Genomic DNA, 12,271 nt, shown 5'->3' on the forward strand with positions numbered 1-12,271 from the left:
TTGCTGGGTATCAGTGTATGTCTTTGTTACTTGGTGTAAGTGTGTCTCTGTGTTACTGTGTATCAGTGTACGTCTTTGTTACTTTGTGTCTGTGTGTGTCTGTGTTACTTGGTGTAAGTGTGTGTCTGTGTAACTGGGTATCAGTGTATGTCTGTGTTATTGGGTATCAGTGTATGTCTTTGTTACTTGGTGTCAGTGTATGTCTTTGTTAATTGGTGCCAGTGTGTGTCTGTGTTACTGGGAATCAGTGTATGTCTTTGTTACTGTGTGTCAGTGTATGTCTTTGTTACTGTGTGTCAGTGTATGTCTTTGTGACTTGGTGTAAGTGCGTCTCTGTGTTACTGGGTATCAGTGTATGTCTTTGTTACTGGGTGTCTGTGTTTCTCTGTGTTCCTGGGTGTCATTGTGTATGTGTGTTCCTGGGTGTCAGTGTATGACTGTGTTACTTTGTGTCAGTGTATGACTGTGTTATTGGGTAACAGTGTGTGTCTGTGTTATTGGGTATCAGTGTATGTCTTTGTTACATGGTGTAAGTGTGTGTCTGTGTTACTGGGAATCAGTGTATGTCTTTGTTACTGTGTGTCAGTGTATGTCTTTGTTACTGTGTGTCAGTGTATGTCTTTGTGACTTGGTGTAAGTGCGTCTCTGTGTTACTGGGTATCAGTGTATGTCTTTGTTACTGGGTGTCTGTGTTTCTCTGTGTTCCTGGGTGTCATTGTGTATGTGTGTTCCTGGGTGTCAGTGTATGACTGTGTTACTTTGTGTCAGTGTATGACTGTGTTATTGGGTAACAGTGTGTGTCTGTGTTATTGGGTATCAGTGTATGTCTTTGTTACATGGTGTAAGTGTGTGTCTGTGTTACTGGGTATCAGTGTATGTCTTTGTTACTTGTTGTCAGAGTATGTCTTTTTTAATTGGTGTAAGTGTATGTCTTTCTTACTTGGTGTCAGTGCATGTCTTTGTTCCTTGGTGTAAGTGTGTGTCTGTGTTACTGGGTATCAGTGTATGTCTTTGTTTATTGGTGTCAGTGTAAGTCTTTGTGACTTGGTGTAAGTGCGTCTCTGTGTTACTGGGTATCAGTGTATGTCTTTGTTACTTGGAGTAAGTGTTTCTCTGTGTTACTGGGTGTCAGTGTGTCTCTGTGTTCCTGGGTGTAATTTTATGTCTTTGTAACTTTGTGTCAGTGTATGACCGTGTTAGTTGGTGGAAGTGTGTGTCTGTGTTATTGGGTATCAGTGTATGTCTTTGTTATTTGGTGTCAGTGTATGTCTTTGTTACTTGATGTAAGTGTATGTCTTTGTTACTTTGTGTCAGTGTATGTCTTTGTTACTTGGTGTAAGTGTGTGTCTGTGTTACTGGGTATCAGTGTCTGTCTTTGTTACTTGTTGTCAGTGTATGTCTTTGTTACTGGGTGTCAGTGTGTGTCTGTGATACTGGGTATCATTGTATGTCTTTGTTGCTTGGTGTCAGTGCATGTCTTTGTACTTGGTGTAAGTGGATGTCTTTGTTACTTGGTGTCAGTGTATGTCTGTGTTACTTGGTGTCAGTGTGTGTCTTTGTTACTTGGTGTCAGTGTTTCTCTGTGTTACTGGGTGTCACTGTGCATCTGTGTTCCTGGGTATCAGTGTATGTCTTTGCGACTTGGTGTCAGTGTATGTCTTTGTTACTGGGTGTCAGTGTATGTCTTTCTTACTTGGTTTAAGTGTATGTCTTTGCTACTTGGTATTAGTGTATGTCTTTGATACTTGGTGTAAGTGTATGTCTGTGTTACTGGGTATCAGTGTCTGTCTTTGTTACTTGGTGTAAGTGTGTGTCTGTGTTGCTGGGTATCAGTGTATGTCTTTGTTACTTGGTGTAAGTGTGTGTCTGTGTTATTGGGTATCAGTTTATGTCTTTGTTACTGAGTGTCAGTGTATGTCTTTGTTACTTGGTGTAAGTGTGCGTCTGTGTTACTGGGTCTCAGTGTATGTCCTTGTTACTGAGTGTCAGTGTATGTCATTGTCAATTGGTGTAAGTGCGTGTCTGTGTTACTGGGTATCAGTGTATGTTTTTGTTACTTGGAGTAAGTGTTTCTCTGTGTTCCTGGGTGTCATTGTATGTCTTTGCTACTTTGTGTCAGTGTATGACTGTGCTAGTTGGTGTAAGTGTGTGTCTGTGTTATTGGGTATCAGTGTATGTCTTTGTTACTTGGTGTAAGTCTGTGTCTGTGTTACTGGGTATCAGTGTATGACTTTGTTACTTGTTGTCAGTGTATGTCTTTTTTAATTGGTGTAAGTGTATGTCTTTGTTACTTGGTGTCAGTGTATGTCTTTGTTACTTGGTGTAAGTGTGTGTCTGTGTTACTGGGTATCAGTGTATGTCTTTGTGACTTGGTGTCAGTGTATGTCTTTGTTACTGGGTGTCAGTGTATGTCTTTGTAACTTGATTTAAGTGTATGTCTTTGCTACTTGGTATCAGTGTATGTCTTTGATACTTGGTGTAAGTGTATGTATGTGTTACTGGGTATCAGTGTCTGTCTTTGTTACTTGGTGTAAGTGTGTGTCTGTGTTGCTGGGTATCAGTGTATGTCTTTGTTACTTGGTGTAAATGTGTCTCTGTGTTACTGTGTATCAGTGTACGTCTTTGTTACTTTGTGTCTGTGTGTGTCTGTGTTACTTGGTGTAAGTGTGTGTCTGTGTAACTGTGTATCAGTGTCTGTCTTTGTTACTTGGTGTAATTGTGTGTCTGTGTTATTGGACATCAGTGTATGTCTTTGTTACTTGGTGTCAGTGTATGTCTTTTTTAATTGGTGTAAGTGTATGTCTTTGTTACTTGGTGTCAGTGTATGTCTTTGTTACTTGGTGTAAGTGTGCGTCTGTGTTACTGGGTATCAGTGTATGTCCTTGTTACTGAGTGTCAGTGTATGTCATTGTCAATTGGTGTAAGTGCGTGTCTGTGTTACTGGGTATCAGTGTATGTCTTTGTTACTTGGAGTAAGTGTTTCTCTGTGTTCCTGGGTGTCATTGTATGTCTTTGTTACTTTGTGTCAGTGTATGACTGTGCTAGTTGGTGTAAGTGTGTGTCTGTGTTATTGGGTATCAGTGTATGTCTTTGTTACTTGGTGTAAGTCTGTGTCTGTGTTACTGGGTATCAGTGTATGTCTTTGTTAGTTGTTGTCAGTGTATGTCTTTTTTAATTGGTGTAAGTGTATGTCTTTGTTACTTGGTGTCAGTGTATGTCTTTGTTACTTGGTGTAAGTGTGTGTCTGTGTTACTGGGTATCAGTGTATGTCTTTGTGACTTGGTGTCAGTGTATGTCTTTGTTACTGGGTGTCAGTGTATGTCTTTGTAAATTGATTTAAGTGTATGTCTTTGCTACTTGGTATCAGTGTATGTCTTTGATACTTGGTGCAAGTGTATGTATGTGTTACTGGGTATCAGTGTCTGTCTTTGTTACTTGGTGTAAGTGTGTGTCTGTGTTGCTGGGTATCAGTGTATGTCTTTGTTACTTGGTGTAAGTGTGTCTCTGTGTTACTGTGTATCAGTGTACGTCTTTGTTACTTGGTGTCTGTGTGTGTCTGTGTTACTTGGTGTAAGTGTGTGTCTGTGTAACTGGGTATCAGTGTATGTCTTTGTTACTTGGTGTAAGTGTGTGTCTGTGTTATTGGGTATCAGTGTATGTCTTTGTTACTTGGTGTCAGTGTATGTCTTTTTTAATTTGTGTAAGTGTATGTCTTTGTTACTTGGTGTCAGTGTGCGTCTGTGTTACTGGGTATCAGTGCATGTCTTTGTTACTGTGCGTCAGTGTATGTCTTTGTGACTTGGTGTAAGTGCGTGTCTGTGTTACTGGGTATCAGTGTATGTCTTTGTTACTTGGAGTAAGTGTTTCTCTGTGTTACTGGGTGTCAGTGTGTATCTGTGTTCCTGGGTGTCATTGTATGTCTTTGTTACTTTGTGTCAGTGTATGACTGTGTTAGTTGGTGTAAGTGTGTGTCTGTGTTATTGGGTATCAGTGTATGTCTTTGTTACTTGGTGTAAGTGTGTGTCTGTGTTACTGGGTATCAGTGCATGTCTTTGTTACTTGGTGTCAGTGTATGTCTTTGTTACTTGTTGTCAGTGTATGTCTTTTTTAATTGGTGTAAGTGTATGTCTTTGTCACTTGGTGTCAGTGTATGTCTTTGTTACTTGGTGTAAGTGTGAGTCTGTGGTACTGGGTATCCGTCTATGTCTTTGTTAATTGGTGTCAGTGCATGTCTTTGTTACTTGGTGTAAGTGTGTGTCTGTGTTCCTGGGTATCAGTGTATGTCTTTGTTACAGTGTGTCAGTGTATGTCTTTGTGACTTGGTCTAAGTGCGTGTCTGTGTTACTGGGCATCAGTGTATGTCTTTGTTACTTGGAGTAAGTGTTTCTCTGTGTTACTGGGTGTCAGTGTGTGTCTGTGTTCCTGGGTGTCAGTGTATGTCTTTGTTACTTTGTGTCAGTGTATGACTGTGTTAGTTGGTGTAAGTGTCTGTCTGTGTTATTGGGTATCAGTGTATGTCTTTGTTACTTGTGGTAAGTGTGTGTCTTTGTTACTGGGTATCAGTGTATGTCTTTGTTACTTGGTGTCAGTGTATGTCTTTGTTACTTGGTGTAAGTGTATGTCTTTGTTACTTTGTGTCCGTGTATGTCCGTGTTACTTGGTGTAAGTGTGTGTCTGTGTTACTTGGTGTAAGTGTGTGTCTGTGTTACTGGGTATCAGTGTATGTCTTTGTTACTTGGTGTCAGTGTATGTCTGTGTTACTTGTTGTAAGTGTCTGTCTGTGTTACTGGGTGTCAGTGTATGTCTTTGTTACTGTGTGTCAGTGTATGTCTTTGTGACTTGGTGTAAGTGTCTGTCTGTGTTACTGGGTGTCAGTGTGTGTCTGTGTCACTTGGTGTAAGTCTGTGTCTTTGTGACTTGGTGTCCGTGTGTGTCTGTGTTACTGGGTGTCAGTGTATGTCTTTGTTATTGGGTGTCAGTGTATGTCTTTGTTACTTGGTGTAAGTGTGTGTCTGTGTTACTGGGTATCAGTGTCTCCCTTTGTTACTTGGTGTAAGTGTGTGTCTGTGTTACTGGGTATCAGTGCATGTCTTTCTTACTTGGTGTCAGTGTATGTCAAAATACTTGGTGAAAGTGTATGTCTTTGTTACTTGGTGTAATTGTCTGTCTTTGTTACTGGGCATCAGTGTATGTCTTTGTGACTTGGTATCAGTGTATGTCTTTTTTACTGGGTGTCAGTGTGTGTCTGTGTTACTTGGTGTCAGTGTATGTCTTTGTTACTGTTTATCAGTGTTTCTCTGTGTGATAGGGTGTCAGTGTGTGTTTGTTTGTGTGACTGGGTGTCAGTGTGTGTCTGTGACACTAGGTGTCAGTATTTAGTTTAGTTCAGAGATACAGCACTTTAACAGGCCCTTCGGCCCACCGAGTCTGTGCCGACCATCAACCACCCATTTATACTAATCCTACACAAATCCCGTATTCCTATCACATCCCCACCTATCCCTATATATTTCTCGACCACCGACCTATACCATGGGGAAACTTATGATGGCCAATTAACCTATCAACCTGCAAGACTTTGGCATGTGGGAGGAAACCGGAGCACCTGGATGAAACCCACGCAGAAACAGGGAAAACTTGGAAAATCCGCACAGGCAGTGCCCAGAATCGAACCCGGGTCCCTGGAGCTGTGAGGCTGCGGTGCTAACCACTGCCCCAATGTGCCCCCACCTCAGTGTGTGCCTGTGTTACTGGGTATCAGTGTATGTCTTTGTTAATTGGTATCAGTGTATGTCTTTGTTACTTGTTGTCAGCGTGTTTGTTTGTGTTACTGGGTGTCAGTGTGAGTCTTTGTAACTTGGTGTCCATGTGTGTCTGTGTTACTGGGTGTCAGTGTAAGTCTTTGTTGCTGGGTGTCAGTGCATGTCTTTGTTACTTGGTGTAAGTGTGTGTCTGTGTTCCTGGGTATCAGTGTCTGTCTTTGTTACTTGGTGTAAGTGCATGTCTGTGTTACTTGGTGTCCGTCTGTGTCTGTGTTACTGGGTGTCAGTGTATTTCTGTGTTACTGGGGGTCAGTTTGTGTCTGTGTTACTGGGAGTCAGTGTGTGTTTCTAACTGGGTGTCAGTGTGTGTCTGTGTTACTGGGTATCAGTGTATTCCTTTGTTACTTGGTGTAAGTGTATGTCTTTGTTACTTGGTGTCAGTGTATGTGTTTGTGACTTGGTGTCAGTGTATGTCTTTGTGACTGTTCATTAGTGTTTCTCTGTGTTACTGGGTGTCAGTGTGTGTCTGTGTTACTGGGTGTCAGTGTATGTCTTTGTTACTGGGTGTCAGTGTATGTCTTTGTTACTTGGTGTTAGTGTGTGTCTGTGTTACTGGGTATCAGTGTCTGTCTTTTTTACTTGGTGTAAGTGTGTGTCTGTGTTACTGGGTATCAGTGCATGTCTTTGTTACTTGGTGTCAGTATATGTCTGTGTTACTTGGTGTAAGTGTGTGTCTGTGTTACTGGGTATCAGTGTATGTCTTTGTTACTTGGTGTCAGTGTATGTCAAAATACTTGGTGTCAGTGTATGTCTTTGTTACTTGGTGCAATGGTCTGTCTTTGTTACTTGGTGTCATTGTATGTCTGTGTTACGTGGTGTAAGTGTGTGTCTTTGTTACTTGGTGGAAGTGCATGTTTTTGTTACTTGGTGTCAGTGTATGTCTTTGTTACTTGGTGTCAGTGTGTGTCTGTGTTGCTGGGCATCAGTGTATGTCTTTGTAACTTGGTATCAGTGTATGTCTTTGTGACTTGGTCTCAGTGTATGTCTTTTTTACTGGATGTCAGTGTGTTTCTGTGCTACTTGGTGTCAGTGTATGTCTTTGTTACTGGGTGTCCGTGTGTGTCTGTGTTACTGGGTGTCAGTGTATGTCTGTGTTACTGGGGGTCAGTGTGTGTCTGTGTTACTTGGTGTAAGTCTGTGTCTTTGTTCCTGGGTGTCCGTGTGTGTCTGTGTTACTGGGTGTCAGTGTTTGTCTGTGTTACTGGGGGTCAGTGTGTGTCTGTGTTACTGGGGTTCAGTGTGTGTTTCTTACTAGTTTTCAGTGTGTGTCTGTGTTACTGGGTATCAGTGTGTGTCTTTGTTACATGGTGTAAGTGTATGTCTTTGTTTCTTGGTGTCAGTGTATGTGTTTGTTACTTGGTGTCAGGGTATGTCTTTGTTACTGTTCATTAGTGTTTCTCTGTGTTGCTGGGTGTCAGTGTGTGTATGTTTGTGTTACTGGGGGTCAGTGTGTGTCTGTGACACTAGGTGTCAGTATTTAGTTTAGTTTGGAGATACAGCAATTTAACAGGCCCTTCGGCCCACCGAGTCTGTGCCGACCATCAACCACACATTTATACTAGTACGACACTAATCCCGTATTCCTATCACTTCCCCACCTCTCCCTGTATATTTCTCTACCTCCTACCTATACTAGGGGCAATTTATGATGGCCAATTAACCTATCAACCTGCAAGTCTTTGTCATGTGGGAGGAAACCGGAGCACCCGGAGGAAACCCACGCAGACACAGGGAGAACTTGCAAACTCCGCACAGGCAGTACCCAGAATCGAACCCGGTTCCCTGGAGCTGTGAGGCTGCGGTGCCACCCACTGCGCCAATGTGCACCCCCCCCCCCCGCCCCGGCAGTGTGTGCCAGTGTTACTGGGTATCAGTGTATGTCTTTGTTACTTGGTGTCAGTGTATGTCTGTGTTACTTGGTGTAAGTGTGTGTCTGTGTTACTGGGTATCAGTGTGTGTCTGTGTTACTTGGTGTAAGTCTGTGTCTTTGTTACTTGGTGTCCGTGTGTGTCTGTGTTACTGGGTATCAGTGTATGTCTTTGTTACTGGGTGTCAGTGTATGTCTTTGTTACTTGGTGTAAGTGTGTGTCTGTGTTACTGGGTATCAGTGTCTCTCTTTGTTACTTGGTGTAAGTGTGTGTCTGCGTTACTGGGTATCAGTGCATGTCTTTCTTACTTGGTGTCAGTGTATGTCTTTGTTACTTGGTGCAAGTGTATGTCTGTGTTACTGGGTATCAGTGTCTGTCTTTGTTACTTGGTGTCAGTGTATGTCAAAATACTTGGTTTAAGTGTATGTCTTTGTTACTTGGTGTAATTGTCTGTCTTTGTTACTTGGTGTCAGTGTATGTCTGTGTTACTTGGTGTAAGTGTGTGTCTTTGTTACTGGGCATCAGTGCATGTCTTTGTGACTTGGTATAAGTGTATGTCTTTGTGACTTGGTGTCAGTGTATGTCTCTTTTACTGGGTGTCAGTGTGTGTCTGTGTTACTTGGTGTCAGTGTATGTCTTTGTTACTGTGTATCAGTGTTTCTCTGTGTTACTGGGTGTCAGTGTGTGTTTGTTTGTGTTACTGGGTGTCAGTGTATGTCTTTGCTACTTGGTGTCAGTGTATTTCTTTCTTACTTGGTGTCATTGTATGTCTGTGTTACTTGGTGTAAATGTATGTCTTTGTTACTGGGTGTCAGTGTATGTCTGTGTTACTTGTTGTCAGTGTGTTTATTTGTGTTACTGGGTGTCAGTGTGTGTCTGTGTTACTTGGTGTAAGTGTGTGTCTTTGTTACTTGGTGTCCGTGTGTGTCTGTGTTACTGAGTGTCAGAGTATGTCTTTGTTACTGGGTGTCAGTGTATGTCTCTGTTACTTGGTGTAAGTGTGTGTCTGTGTTACTGGGTATCGGTGCATGTCTTTGTTACTTGGTGTCAGTGTTTGTCTGTGTTACTTGGTGTAAGTGTGTGTCTGTGTTACTGGGTATCAGTGGATGTCTTTGTTACTTGGTGCCAGTGTATGTCAAAATACTTGGTGTAAGTGTATGTCTTTGTTACTTGGTGTAATTGTCTGTCTTTGTTACTTGGTGTCAGTGCATGTCTGTGTTACTTGGTGTAAGTGTGTGTCTTTGTTACATGGTGTATGTGTATGTCTTTGTTACTTGGTGTCAGTGGATGTCTTTGTTACATGGTGTCAGTGTATGTCTGTGTTACTGGGCATCAGTGTATGTCTTTCTGACTTGGTATCATTGTATGTCTTTGTGACTTGGTGTCAGTGTATGTCTTTCTTACTGGGTGTCAGTGTTTCTCTGTGTTACTGGGTGTCAGTGTGTGTTTGTTTGTGGTACTGGGTGTCAGTGTGTGTCTGTGACACTCGGGGTCAGTATTTTGTTTAGTTTAGAGATACAGCACTTAAACAGGCCCTTCGGCCCACCGAGTCTGTGCCGACCATCAACAACCCATTTATACTAATCCTACACTAATCCCGTATTCCTATCACATCCCCACCGGTCCCTATCTATTTCCTACCACCTACCTATACTAGGGGCAATTTATAATGGCCAATTAATCTATCAACCTGCAAGTCTTTGGCATGTGGGAGGAAACCGGAGCTCCCGGAGGAAACCCACGCAGACACAGGGAGAACTTGCAAACTCCGCACAGGCAGTACCCAGAATCGAACCCGGTCCCTGGAGCTGTGAGGCTGCGGTGCGAACCACTGCGCCAATGTGCACCCGCCCCCTCACCCCAGTGTGTGTCTGAGTTACTGGGTATCAGTGTATGTCTTTGTTACTTGGTGTCAGTGTATGTCTGTGTTACTTGGTGTCAGTGTGTTTGTTTGTGTTACTGGGTGTCACTGTGTGTCTGTGTTACTTGGTGTACGTGTGTGTCTGTGTTACTGGGTGTCAGTGTATGTCTTTGTTACTGGGTGTCAGTGTATGTCTTTGTTACTTGGTGTAAGTGTGTGTCTGTGTTACCGGGTATCAGTGGCTGTCTTTGTTACTTGGTGTAAGTGTATGTCTGTGTTACTGGGTTTCAGTGTGTGTCTGTGTTACTTGGTGTAAGTCTGTGTCTTTGTTACTTGGTGTCTGTGTCTGTCTTTCTTACTTGGTGTCAGTGTGTGTCTGTGTAACTGGGCATCAGTGTATGTCTTTGTGACTTGGTATCAGTGTATGTCTTTGTGACTAGGTATCAGTGTATGTCTTTGTGACTTGGTGTCAGTGTATGTCTGCGTTACTTGCTGTAAGTGTGTGTCTGTGTTACTTGGTGTAATTGTCTGTCTGTGTTACTTGGTGTCAGTGTATGTCTGTGTTACTTGGTGTCAGTGTATGTCAAAATACCTGGTGTAAGTGTATGTCTTTGTTACTTGGTGTAATTGTCTGTCTTTGTTACTTGGTGTCCGTGTGTGTCTGTGTTACTGGGTATCAGTGTATGTCTTTGTTACTGGGTGTCAGTGTATGTCTTTGTTACTTGGTGTAAGTGTGTGTCTGTGTTACTGGGTATCAGTGTCTCTCTTTGTTACTTGGTGTAAGTGTGTGTCTGCGTTACTGGGTATCAGTGCATGTCTTTCTTACTTGGTGTCAGTGTATGTCTTTGTTACTTGGTGCAAGTGTATGTCTGTGTTACTGGGTATCAGTGTCTGTCTTTGTTACTTGGTGTCAGTGTATGTCAAAATACTTGGTTTAAGTGTATGTCTTTGTTACTTGGTGTAATTGTCTGTCTTTGTTACTTGGTGTCAGTGTATGTCTGTGTTACTTGGTGTAAGTGTGTGTCTTTGTTACTGGGCATCAGTGCATGTCTTTGTGACTTGGTATCAGTGTATGTCTTTGTGACTTGGTGTCAGTGTATGTCTTTTTTACTGGGTGTCAGTGTGTGTCCGTGTTACTTGGTGTCAGTGTATGTCTTAGTTCCTGTGTGTCAGTGTTTCTCTGTGTTCCTGGGTGTCAGTGTGTGTTTGTTTGTGGTACTGGGTGTCAGTGTGTGTCTGTGACACTAGGTGTCAGTATTTAGTTTAGTTTGGAGATGCAGCACTTAAACAGGCCCTTCGGCCCACCGAGTCTGTGCCGACCATCAACAACCATTTATCCTAATCCTACACTAATCCCGTATTCCTATCACATCCCCACCGGTCCCTATATATTTCCCTGCCACCTACCTATACTTGGGGCAACTTATAATTGCCAATTAACCTATCAACCTGCAAGTCTTTGGCACGTGGGAGGAAACCGGAGCACCCGGAGGAAACCCACGCAGACACAGGGAGAACTTGCAAACTCCGCACAGGCAGTACCCAGAATCGAACCCGGGTCCCTGGAGCTGTGAGGCTGCGGTGCGATCCACTGCGCCAATGTGCACCCCCCCCCCCCCCCACCCACCCCAGTGTGTGTCTGTGTTACTGGGTATCAGTGTGTGTCTGTGTTACTTGGTGTCAGTGTCTGTCATTGTTACTGTGTATCAGTGTTTCTCTGTGTTACTGGGTGTCAGTGTGTGTTTGTTTGTGTTACTGGGTGTCAGTGCGTGTCTGTGACACTAGGTGTCAGTATTTAGTTTAGTTAATCGATGCAGCACTTGAACAGGCCCTTCGGCCCACCGAGTCTGTGCCGACCATCAACAACCCATTTATACTAATCCTACACTAATCCCGTATTCCTATCACATCCCCACCTGTCCCTATATATTTCCCTACCACCGACCTATACTAGGGGCAATTTATGATGGCCAATTATCCTATCAACCTGCAAGTCTTTGGCATGTGGGAGGAAACCAGAGCACCGGGAGGAAACCCGCGCAGACACAGGGAGAACTTGCAAACTCCGCACAGGCAGTACCCAGAATCGAACCCGGGTCCCTGGAGCTGTGAGGCTGCGGTGCTAACCACTGCCCCAATGTGCCCCCTCCCCATCACCTCAGTGTGTGCCTGTGTTACTGGGTATCAGTGTATGTCTTTGTGACTTGTTGTCAGTGTATGTCTGCGTTACTTGGTGTCAGTGTGTTTGTTTGTGTTACTGGGTGTCAGTGAGTGTCTGTGTTACTGGGTGTCAGTGTATATCTTTTTTACTTGGTGTAAGTGTGTGTCTGTGTTACTGGATATCAGTGTCTGTCTTCTTTACTTTGTGTAAGTGTGTGTCTGTGTTACTGGGTATCAGTGCATGTCTTTGTTACTTGGTGTCATTGTATGTCTGTGTTACTTGGTGTAAGTGTGTGTCTGTGTTACTGGGTATCAGTGTATGTCTTTGTTACTTGGTGTCAGTGTATGTCTTTGTTACTTGGTGTCAGTGTCTGTCAAAATACTTGGTGTCAGTGTATGTCTTTGTTACTTGGTGTCAGTGTATGTCTGTGTTACTTGGTGTAAGTGTGTGTCTTTGTCACTGGGCATCAGTGTATGTCTTTGTGACTTGGTATCAGTGTATGTCTTTGTTACTGTGTATCAGTGTTTCTCTGTGTTACTGGGTGTAAGTGTGTGTCTTT

The sequence above is a fragment of the Heterodontus francisci genome, unplaced genomic scaffold, assembly GCF_036365525.1.
Source record: "Heterodontus francisci isolate sHetFra1 unplaced genomic scaffold, sHetFra1.hap1 HAP1_SCAFFOLD_52, whole genome shotgun sequence".
NCBI lineage: Eukaryota > Metazoa > Chordata > Chondrichthyes > Heterodontiformes > Heterodontidae > Heterodontus > Heterodontus francisci.